Source organism: Agelaius tricolor, unplaced genomic scaffold (genome assembly GCF_023055355.1).
Source record: "Agelaius tricolor isolate 1412-34295 unplaced genomic scaffold, bAgeTri1.0.p SCAF_57, whole genome shotgun sequence".
In the NCBI taxonomy this organism is placed as follows: Eukaryota; Metazoa; Chordata; class Aves; order Passeriformes; family Icteridae; genus Agelaius; species Agelaius tricolor.
The window spans coordinates 191,199-203,397 of record NW_027269317.1 but is presented as its reverse complement, the minus strand read 5'-3'; the positions used below and the strand labels follow the sequence as shown (position 1 = coordinate 203,397).

Here is a 12,199-nt window from a genome sequence, read left to right as displayed (position 1 = left end):
GGGGAACCCCCGAACACCAGAGGGGAGGGACCAGGGACAGGGAACTCCTGGGTGGCTTTTTCGGGGCTGAATCTTGGTGTTTGGGAGGTTTTTCTGGAGCCCAGATGGCCGCTGACTTGTAGAGATGGACTCAGGCAGAGGAACCATCAAACTCAACTTGCTCATCCCTTGTTTTCCCCAAACCAGGATTTCCCATTGCCAACACTTGGGAGGCTGCAAGGAAGAGGAAGATGCCCTGGGTCACTGAGGCAGGTGAGGGGGAAATCAGTGTCTGTGGAATGCTTAAAATCAGAGGGTTTTGGGAAAGCTTCAAAAGACAAGCCTCAGAGACAGTAGAACTGATTAGAGCTTTGCAGTAACCATAAGATTGGTCAGCAGAAAAGTTATATAAGAAGTAGAAAGTAGGGAGAAATAGAACAATGGTCTGTGCATTAACACTTATCTAGAATAACTCCCTAACCTGCAGAAAAGTGTATCTAGATAGATATTAGGAAGTTCCAGGCTTAATAATGGAGCTCAGTGCATTGTGTTTTAAGGCTTACAAGCAGGTATTGTATTTGAAATAAGGGAGCATTGTTTTAACCGTCAATGTGCTTATAGTGCTTGGATAGAACTACTGTCAGTATGGCTTTGCTTTGCGTGATTGGTCAAAAACCTTTTAAAGTAAGTTTGAACATGAAGTTCTTTGTCTGCTACCTGTGGTGTGAGCTACTGGCAACTTACCATTGTCATAACCAAGTAATGAGACAGATGCTGGGAAATAAAACAGCTCAAGACACGTTCCTAGCAGTCCAGTCCTGTTTGTGATTTGTGCACAGCCCCGAGCTGGCAATGAGTGCCCCTTTCCCCTCTGTGCTGCTCCATCTCCCAGCCCAGCAGGGCCCCCGGCTGCAGCTCAACCCTGGGGGGATCTCCTTGCCCTTGCCTGTGGCACGGAGGCAAATCCCATGCTGTCCTTGTCCTTCCTCCCCCAGAGCAGGAGCTGAGCATGGAGAGCAGGGAGGACAAATGCCCGCAGCAGAACCTGGTGGCAGAGGCCGTTTTGAGCGGCTCCACGGCGCAGGAAGCCAACGGGGAGGAAAAGCCCCGGAGCTGCTGCACGAGGAGGGGCTGCAAACGCAGATGGTGGGGATGTGAGGGGGAAAGAGCCAGCCTGGGCCGGGAAGGCGGCCGGAGATGGAGCCAGAGCTCGGAGCTGGTGCTCCATGAGCAGCTCCATGATGGGGAGAAGCCCCACACGTGCGGGGAGATTGGGAAGGGCTTCAGGTGGAACTGCGACCTGATTGTGCACCAGAGGATCCACACTGGGGAGAGGCCCCATGAGTGTGGGGAGTGTGGGAAGAGCTTCAGCCATAGCTCCCACCTGATCAGGCACCAGAGGACCCACACTGGAGAGAAGCCCTATGAGTGTTCCGAGTGTGGGAAGTGCTTCAGCCGGAACTCTCACCTGATCCAGCACCAGAGGATCCACACTGGGGAACAGCCCTACGAATGTGGGGAGTGTGGGAAGAGCTTCAGCCAGAGCTCCAGCCTGATCAAGCACCAGAGGACCCACACTGGAGAAAGGCCATACAAGTGTTCTTAGTGTGGGATGCACTTCAGCCAGAGCTCCAGCCTGATCACGCACCAGAGGACCCACACTGGGGAGAGGCCCTATGAGTGTTCCAAGTGTGGGAAGGGGTTTAGGATCAGCTCCCATCTCCTCCTGCACTATCAGATTCACATGGAGGAGAGGCCTTTCCAATGCCCTAAGTGTGGGAAGGGATTCAGGCAGAACTCCACCCTCATCACCCACCGGCGCATCCACACTGGGGAGAGGCCTTACGAGTGTGATAAATGCAGGAAGAGGTTTCTGACTGTTGTAGTGCGTTCTTATATTTTGTAATACTTTGAAGTAGTTTGTTTTGTATTCCCATGTTTTTCCCAAATGGCTTATCCCAGACTGTACCCCCCCCCCCTCCTTTTCCCTCTACTTGTGTTATCCCTTTCCCGGGATAAGATCTCCAAAACCCCCACCCTGGCTCTCTGCCAGTCACCTCGACATCCCAGCCCCCTACCTAGAAGTTTCGGTCCAAGTTGTCGAGTGATTAGCCAGGGGCCAAGGGTCAACCCCCCAAGTCCTGCCCCATACGCTGTTTTGTATGTCTATCCCCCCAGCACCCATCCCCCAGAGATACCTATTGGTTAGTAGGATTTTATCTATGTTAGTTTCCTCCCCCCTTTAAATGTAAGCTCCGGACATCCCCCAGTGCTCTCGGCAGGAGGAACCCCCTGAGGCATAGGAGCTCCCTCGGGACTCCTTAATAAAACCTTGGAATACCCCCTGCTGGGAGACGGCCCCTTTCCTCTTCCACCGTCTCGGTCGTCTCTGCTGCAACGAAGGCAACCAGCCTGAGTGCCCTCAGCACCCTCGGGGCACAGAGAATGTCTCCCCGCAGTCGGCCGTGGTGGGGCTACCCCCCCCACTCTCTGCCGACCCGGGTAAGGCCCAGGGACATTGAGGGACTTGCAGAGAGACTGGGTCAGATTGGCGCCCAACGTGGGGCTCTGGGACCATTCCAGGAGCCCACGGAAAGGGGCTCGGACATTCTTTCAGTCTGTTCGATAAGCCTTCGGCCGGCAAGCTACCTCGGAAGAACACACTCCGTTTTAGTGAGTTGCTCTCCTGTGGACGAAACTGGGAGCTTCGAAGTACCCTAAGAAGTCGGTTTCAGGTGGAAATCAACATCCCAGGCTTTTTCGTTCCCCTCTCCTGCAGCTGGATTGGTAAGTTTTACCCTTCTCTTGTTTCTCCCCTCTTTGGGAGGGGGTGTTTCCCTGCCCTTTGTTCTCAGGCCGCCGCAGAGGGCCGAAGTTTTTTTTTCTCTCTATTGTGGGCAGGCTGCCAGCTGGAGGCTTTTCTCCTCCCCCCCCCACCTGGGTTGCTGAAATTTGAGATACAAATTTAAAATCAGAGCCAAAATGGGTGCTAGGCTTTCTGTATCTCACAAGGGTGTCTATTATCATCTTTTAAACATTCTTAAGAGTGAAAAAATCCGATTTTCAAAAACAGATGTTAAACAGTTCGTCAGATGGCTTTTCCTTCACTTCCCCGACGTGTCCACTGAAAATCTCAGTGATTTGGCTTTTTGGGACAAAATTGGTAGTGAATTATTGAAGGCAGGGAAATCAGGAGACATATCTCCGTCAAAATTCGCTTTTTTAGCCCTGCAGATAAGAAATGTTGTAAAATTTAATTTAAAGATGCAAGAACAGCCATCTGGCAACAGTTTCAATATCTCTGTTTCCCAAAAACCCGATCTACCCCCCTCCGAGTTCGGTTCTCCCTCCCCCATCCACCTTTCCCCACCCCCAGCCCCGGTACAAATCCCTGCCCCCCCCCAGAGGCTTCTTGTCTCCAACCCGGACACTTCTGCCCTGAATTCCCGAAATCTCACCCTCCCCCCTGCTTCCACAAGTTATAATACCGTGTCTCACAACCTTAGTGCCCGCCTTGGTACCCCTGAGACGCGCCCGGTAATTTCCCCGGACCATAATGGTGGACACCACGTGGCAATGCCGGTTTCCTCTTCTTCCCAGAATGCCTTTCGCTCTCCCAACAACCCATTCTGCTCGGAGCACCCCGCCCCCGAAACCCGCCTTCCCCCGTCCCCTCCCCCGGCCCCTCCCGCCCTTCCCCCGGCCCCTCCTCCGGCTCCTCCCGCCCCGGCCCCGGCCGCCCCTCCTGCTCTGGCCTTGGCCGCCCCCGCCCCCTCAGAGCTCTGCCCGCCCGCCGCGGGCTCCCTCCGCCCCCCCCACGGCCCGCCCTCCGGCGCCCCGAGCAGTGTAACAAGAGACGCTGTCGCCGGCAGACAGAACCCGGAAACAGCACAGGTCCTTTCTGTTGCCCCCGTGTCATATATTCCAGATGTCACCGGGGCATTCCAGCCAAATTATAGCCCCCTTTCTGTTGATTCTGTTAAAGAACTAGCCAAAGCCCAAAAAGATTTTGGGAGATCAAGTGAATATTTTAGAGGGCTCCTTAAAGCTACATTATTCGCTCACATTCTAACCCCTGCTGATATAAAACACCTTTTTTCCTGCCTGTTATCCTCTTCTGAATATCTCTTGTGGGATGCAGCATGGAAAAAAGGATTGAGAGCAATTTTACCAGCTCTGTGGGCTGATGAAGCTACTGCTCGTGATGTTTATGGTAACATGTTATCCCTCGATCACCTCTGTGGACAGGGGGGTTGGGAAGACGCCTTGACCCAGGCAGAAAGCATTCCCACAAGGGCTTTCAGAGAATGTGCTAGAGCAGCTGAGAAAGCTTTCTTTGGGCTCCGTCCTAGTATTCCAATTGAGAATTATTTGAAAATAACACAATCTCCATCTGAGTCCTTTTTGAGTTTTGTGGAAAGGTTGAGAAAAGCTGTTGAATTGCAAGTTCAGAATGAAGGAGCCAGGATGGAAATCCTCACCGAGATTGCTAAAGAAAATGCCAATGAGAAGTGCAAAGCTGCTATTCTCAGCCTGCCTCTTGACCCAACACCTACGCTGCAGGCCATGCTTGAAGTGTGTGAGAAGAAAGTTACTGTCACCCTCGCTGACCACGACGAGAGACCAAAACCACAGAGAAGGATTGCTGCAGTGGAAGCCCCTGAGCCACCATTTACCAGCCAGCTCCAGCATGTCACGATGCCACAAGAGAGAATCTCCAGCTCTAATAGACCTTGCCATCTTTGTGGGAAGTTAGGGCATTGGATGCCTGACTGCCCTCTGAAAAAGCAGTTTTTAGATTTTAAATACAACACGCTTAAAAACCAGAATTGCCCAAAGGACCACCTCTCAAAAAACTGAGTAAAGAGCGCTCCTTTCCCCAGCGCTATGACAAAAATAGGGTGGGCTCAATTCAAGTACGGGGGAGGGAAAAGAAATCTAGTGTAAAAGATGTACCGGTGCCAAGCGAGGCACTGGCTTTAAACAAAACAGAACATTCATTTCATTGGAATAATCCCAGACCAATTTTAACCACTGACTCTTCACATAACCCTTACAGGCTGGCGTTGACCGAACCTCTCCATCTCAGAGACACTAACTGGCATTTCATATCTGTTAACCCTGAACAACCAGGTACTTGGACACAGCTTTGCCAGAAACGTCACAGTAAGTATGTCGTCCTTGGGGACACAAAACACACACCCCAAGAAATTATTATTCCTCCGGGTCTCATATCATCAGACCTGAAACAATTTGTCATATGGCTTCACTGTACTCATCCACCCATGTACTTGCCCAAAGGCCAAATCATAGCCCAAGTAATCCCAGTACCTGAGCCTCCATGGGACCAGGAGCAAGCAGACACCCTCAGAGGTAAACTCCATCCCAATGTCTGCTGGACTCAGGTATTGGGAAGAGAAAAACCCAAGCTATCATGTGGGTTGCACCGTGGTGGCGAGTACAAGTCCATACAAGGACTTTTAGATACTGGAGCAGATGTCACGATTATTCCATCTAAAGAGTGGCCATCACACTGGGAATTGCAAAATGTAGCAGGACACGTGCAAGGTGTAGGGGGAATTCAATTGGCAAGACAGTCAAAAAACGTTGTTCAAATTGAGGGACCCAATGGCAAAATAGCTTCCATTCGCCCGTTTGTTTTAGACTACACAGAGCCCCTCTGGGGCCGAGATTTAATGGTTCAATGGGGAACCACAATTGACATCCCAGAAAACCCGCAGGTTTTTCGGGGAGCGGTCGCTGAGGTGCGCCATGCCCAAAAATTGATTTGGAAAACTGATACTCCAATACGGGTAGTTCAGTGGCCGCTCAATAAAACCAAATTAAAGGCGCTTGAAGAACTTGTACAAGAGCAGTTAGAAAAAGGTCACATTGTGGAGACCACGTCGCCGTGGAATTCGCCTGTCTTTGTCATTAAAAAACCAAACAAAGACAAGTGGAGACTACTCCATGACCTCCGTCAAATCAACAACGTTATTGAGGACATGGGCTCCCTACAACCAGGGATGCCCTCACCAAGCATGCTTCCACAAAATTGGTCTTTAGCTGTAATTGACATCAAAGATTGTTTTTTTCACATTCCCCTACATCCTGACGATGCTCCGCGTTTTGCCTTTTCGGTTCCCACCATTAACCTGGAGGCCCCAATGAAGAGATACCATTGGACGGTCCTCCCTCAGGGACTTAAAGTCAGTCCTGTGATTTGCCAGAGGTATGTTTCTTCCTTGTTGTCTCCAGTCCGTGAAGCTGCAGGAGATTCCATCATCCTGCACTACATGGATGACATCCTGGTGTGTGCCCCAAGTGATGACATGCTTACTCACACACTTGACCTGACAATCAATGCATTGGTTGCTGCAGGGTTCGAGCTCCAAGAAGAAAAGATTCAAAAGATGCCACCTTGGAAGTACCTGGGCCTTGAGATTGGAAAGCGGACCATTGTGCCGCAAAAATTGACTATCAAACATGATATCAAAACCTTAGCGGATCTCCATCAACTTTGTGGATCCTTAAATTGGGTGAGACCTTGGCTAGGCATTTCCACCGAAGACCTAGCCCCCCTTTTCAATTTGTTAAAAGGGGGAGATGACCTTAGTGCTCCTAGGACCCTCACCCAGGAAGCGAAAACCGCACTGGAGAAAGTTCAGGAAATCATGTCTACTAGGCAGGCCCACAGGTGCCAGCAGGGTCTCCCCTTCAAATTTATCATCTTAGGCAAATTGCCACATCTCCATGGTATGATTTTTCAGCGGGAAACTGTCCAGGCAAAGAAAAAGGACCAGGTCAAGAAAGATCCCCTCTTAATTATAGAGTGGGTCTTTCTCAGTCACAACAGGTCAAAAAGGATGACAATGTCACAAGAGCTGATGGCAGAATTGATCCGGAAAGCAAGGATACGGATCAGAGAATTGGCAGGGTGTGACTTTGACTGCATTTACATTTCCTTAAACCTGAAATCAGGCCATTTGTCTCAAGCAATGCTAGAGCAATTTTATCAAGAGAATGAAGCCTTGCAATTAGCCCTAGATAGCTACACAGGCCAAATTTCAATTCACAGACCGGCCCACAAAATTTTCAACTCAGATGTTCAGTTTTCACTATCACTGACAAGTATTCAGAGCAGGACACCTCTAAAAGCACTGACAGTTTTTACTGATGCGTCTGGTGCGTCTCACAAGTCAGTGGTAACTTGGAAAGATCCCCAAACTCAACAGTGGGAAGCAGATATTGCCAAGGTGGAAGGATCACCCCAAATTGCTGAGTTGGCCACTGTAGTCAGAGCTTTTGAGAAGTTTCCTGAGCCTTTAAATGTAGTTACTGATTCAGCTTATGTTGCAGGTGTAGTGTCTAGGGCAGAGAATGCTGTGTTGCAAGAAGTTTCCAACATTCCTTTATATGAATTACTTTCTAAGTTAGTAAGAATTATTTCTGGCCGAGAACACCCCTTTTATGTGATGCATGTTAGGTCACACACAGACCTGCCGGGGTTCATTGCAGAAGGTAACCGGAAAGCTGATGCCCTTGCGGCTACAGCCAAGATGGCCCCTCTCCCAGAGGTATTCCAACAAGCAAAGATCAGTCATCAATTTTTTCATCAGAATGCACCTGCCTTGGTCCAACAATTCCATCTGAAGCACAAACAAGCCCAGGCCATCGTAGCCACGTGCCCTTCTTGTCAAAATCAGTCACTACCTACCTTAAGTGCAGGTGCAAACCCTAGGGGCTTGCAGAGCTGCGAAGTGTGGCAGACAGATGTAACCCACATCCCATCATTTGGCAGATTTAAATATGTCCACGTCTCTGTGGATACCTTTTCTGGTGCCATCTACGCTTCTGCCCACACAGGGGAGAAGGCCAGTGAGGTAAAGAAGCATTTCATGCAAGCCTTTTCCACATTAGGAATCCCTAAGGTCATCAAAACAGACAATGGCCCAGCGTACAAGTCCAAAGACCTTCAGAGCTTCCTGCAGCAATGGGGAATAGAACACAAAACAGGCATCCCCTATTCCCCGACAGGCCAAGCTGTGGTGGAGAGAGCCCATCAGAACCTAAAAAAGGTTCTTCACCGACAACGTGAAGTTATGAAAACAGAGACCCCTCAAATCCAGCTGTCCAAAGCGCTGTTCACACTGAACTTTTTGAACTGTACCTTTGAAAACCTTAACCCACCTATTGTAAGACATTTTAACGAGAACAGTCAGCACAAGCTAAAAGTCCGTCCGCCAGTCCTCATAAAGGACCCTGAAACTTGGAAAATAGAGGGGCCCCATGAGCTCATAGTCTGGGGTAGGGGATATGCGTGTGTATCCACTCCCTCAGGCTTGAGATGGATCCCCTCCAGGTGGGTGAGACCGTACATTCCTAAGGTGTCAAAGGACAAAGCTGCAACACAGGTAGCCAGCGCCTGCTGGAGGAGGAAGCGCCGTCAGACTCTTTAAAGTTAAATTGTTGTTACCTGGACCTCATCCCTAACACTTTTTATTTTCAGTTTTAGTGTTTTCCTTTGATCTGAACTCAGCCCTGGTGTCATCAGAATGAGCCCCATCCTTTCGTTGCTTCTGTTGACAGCCGTCCGTCCAGGTCAGATGTGGATTGTTCCACAGCCCCAAGCAAATGTGTGGACCACCCTCACCAGAGTCCTCAACCAAGACCACATTTGCCTGTCAGCCTCTTCTGTGTCTGACCCGATGTCCACTTGCCTTGTGGGGATCCCATCCAAATATGATGAATTTCCGCCAACATTAGCTGCTCCCCTTCCCCCAGTATATAATCCGTTATCCCCTTGGTCAAAATTAATTGATAGACAAGCAGTAGCAGAAAAAGAACCCCAAGAATTTGAACTCCTTGGTTCTGCCAAGGCATTCTATTGTGTTCAGTTTACGTTTACACCAAAAGATCAAGTAGATTTGTACCATGAAGTCAAACAGTTTAAAGTGAATTACACAGCAAAAATTTGGTGTAAGAAAATTTCCCAAGTAGGAATACCTTCTACCCCTGATAATAAACCCCGTGCCCTTCCTAAGGGGTTTTTCCTCATTTGCGGGGACAGGGCATGGGCAGGCATCCCCTCTCGTCTAATCGGAGGTCCATGCACCATTGGAAAGCTGAGCCTGTTTACACCCAACAAAACCCAAATCATGGATTGGCGAACCAAAACCAACACCCGCAATTCGGCCCGCAAAAAGAGAGATTTAAGGAATCTGGACCCAAATTGCGATTCTGAAATTGTACATTGGTCCAAACCAAAAGGAGTTGCGATCACCGTGTTTTTGCCATGGGTGTCTGCAGCTAAAGCTCTAGGCGAATTATCACATCTAGAGTGTTGGGTTGCTAAACAGGCCAATATTACATCAGCTGCACTTTCAGACCTCCTGGCAGACGATGAAACAACAAGGCAAGCCACCCTACAAAATCGGGCTGCAATTGATTTTCTCCTCTTGCTACATAACCATCGTTGTGAGGAGTTTGAAGGTCTCTGTTGCCTGAATCTGTCATCCAAAGCTGAAAATGTCCACAAAATCATCGGGAAGATGCAACAAATGGTCCAAGACATCAAGCAAGAAACAGCGGACTGGATGGATGGACTCTTTCAAGGATGGGGACTCTCGGGCTGGGTCAAATCCATTTTGAAATCTGTATTTTTAGTTTTGCTTGTTCTTCTTGTTATTTTGATCAGTTTTGGGATCATCAAGAGCATTGTGACCAAACTGATCTCGAAAGCTATTTCCCCTTTAGAGGTCAATCAGGTGACTGTTCCCACCTCTTCTGAGGAAGGGACAGACACCTCTGCAGAATTTACAAAACAGCCTTGGTTTGCTGATGCTTGATATCACTCCGAGCTGAAATTTAAGGCTTAGGTGCCTCTTCCTTTTTTATTTAAACGAAAAGAGGGAGATGTTGTAGTGCGTTCTTATATTTTGTAATACTTTGAAGTAGTTTGTTTTGTATTCCCATGTTTTTCCCAAATGGCTTATCCCAGACTGTACCCCCCCCCTCCTTTTCCCTCTACTTGTGTTATCCCTTTCCCGGGATAAGATCTCCAAAACCCCCACCCTGGCTCTCTGCCAGTCACCTCGACATCCCAGCCCCCTACCTAGAAGTTTCGGTCCAAGTTGTCGAGTGATTAGCCAGGGGCCAAGGGTCAACCCCCCAAGTCCTGCCCCATACGCTGTTTTGTATGTCTATCCCCCCAGCACCCATCCCCCAGAGATACCTATTGGTTAGTAGGATTTTATCTATGTTAGTTTCCTCCCCCCTTTAAATGTAAGCTCCGGACATCCCCCAGTGCTCTCGGCAGGAGGAACCCCCTGAGGTATAGGAGCTCCCTCGGGACTCCTTAATAAAACCTTGGAATATCCCCTGCTGGGAGACGGCCCCTTTCCTCTTCCACCGACGTCTCGGTCGTCTCTGCTGCAACGAAGGCAACCAGCCTGAGTGCCCTCAGCACCCTCGGGGCACAGAGAGTGTCTCCCCGCAGTCGGCCGTGGTGGGGCTACCCCCCCCACTCTCTGCCGACCCGGGTAAGGCCCAGGGACATTGAGGGACTTGCAGAGAGACTGGGTCATCTGACCAGCTCCTACCTCCTCCAGCACTATCGGATTCACACAGAGGAGAGGCCCTTCCAATGCCCCGACTGTGGGAAGGGATTCAAGCACAACTCCAACCTCGTCACCCACCGGCGCATCCACACAGGGGAGAGGCCCTACGAGTGTCCCCTACGAGTGTGGGAAGAGCTTCTCCAGCAGCTCTAACTTGACCCAACACCAACGGAGGCACCAGTAAGGGAAGCCCTGCGAGTGCCCCGAGTGCGGGCAGAGCTTTGTGCACTGCTCCAGCTCCATCCCCCACTGGAGGAGGCACTTTGGGCACAGCCCTGGTCACGCACATTCCCTGTGATCCATGTTGGGAACACATCTGGCTGCTTCTACTTTTAATTTCACCTTAATTTTTTTCTATTCTCCATCTCTTTGCACTCCAAAAGCCAAGGGGGATGGATCTGTCACCTCAAAACCACTCAAATCCCAGTGAAAACAGCTCAATCTTACCCCAGAAGGGCTCAAACCCACCTCAAAAAACTCAACCCCACACCAAACTCACTCGATTCCACTGCCACCAGGCTGAGATGGGGTTGGGAGGTGATTAGAGTTGTGGGAGCTCAATTAGAGTGGTGGGATGGGGATTGTGTGGGGCTGGGTGTGTGGGATGTATTTGATAGCAAATAAAACTCTCAGACTTACTGATTTCTCTCCCGTTCATGTTCAGTCCATTGCAGTTCTGTTTGCAGAGTGCCTCCTTCTCAACTCATTGTCTTTGTGTCCCCTTTTCTCTCCTGCCTCTCTTTGCCTGCTCTGTTTCTCTCTCAGTGTCTCCCTTGACCCACGGACCACCAGAGACCCTCCCCTGATTGAATTGACCCAGGCACCACCAGAGACCCTCCCTATATTTAATTGCCTCAGGGACCACCAAATACCCTCCTTTGATTTTTTACCCCAATGACCACCAAAGACCTTCCCCTGATTTAATTGACCCCATCCCTGATTTAATTGACCTCTGCCCTCTTTTAATTGACCTCTCTGCCACCAAAGATCTTCCCCTGATTTAATTGACCCCTGCCCTGATTTAACTGCCCCCTTCCCTGATTTACTTGACCCTGCATTGATTTAATTGACCCCTCTGTCCCCACAGACCCTCCCCTGATTATTTATTATTTTATTTCCCAATTATTATTTTAATTTGCGGTCCCAGGAGCTGAAGTCCTGAAGGCTGGCAGGGAAATGTCTCTGTAGGATTTTGCTCCATTTGCCTTCACGGGTGGGAACATCTTTTCCTAGCTGAGACCTGGAATTCCAGACTTTTGGAATGTGTGCAGGGCAATACGGACTGGGTTGGGATCAAATATGGAGTAGGATCAAACAGGGGCTGGGAGTAAATATGGACTGGGAACAAACAGGGACTGGGATCCTACAGAGTGGGATGAAATAGGGGCTGGGATGAAATAGGGGCTGGGATCAAATATGGAATGGGATCAAATATGGACTGGGATCGGATATGGACTGGGATCAAATGGACTGGGATCAAATATGGATTGGGATCAAATGGACTGGGTTCCTACAGACTAGGATAAAATAGACTGAGATTATATAGACTGGGATCAAATATGGACTGGGATCAAACATGGACTGGGATCAAATATGGATTG

At 49.6% G+C, this 12,199-nt stretch overlaps 1 protein-coding gene and 1 pseudogene across 1 annotated transcript in view; both read left to right on the top strand.

Annotated features, from left to right (window-relative positions):
• LOC139604917 (serine/threonine-protein kinase PAK 3-like) overlaps positions 1–12,199 on the top strand; it is a 99,027-nt gene that overhangs the window by 18,170 nt on the left and 68,658 nt on the right. The window lies entirely within an intron of this gene.
• The window catches only part of LOC139604878 (zinc finger protein 271-like), a 30,981-nt pseudogene continuing 19,740 nt past the window's right edge, over positions 959–12,199 (top strand).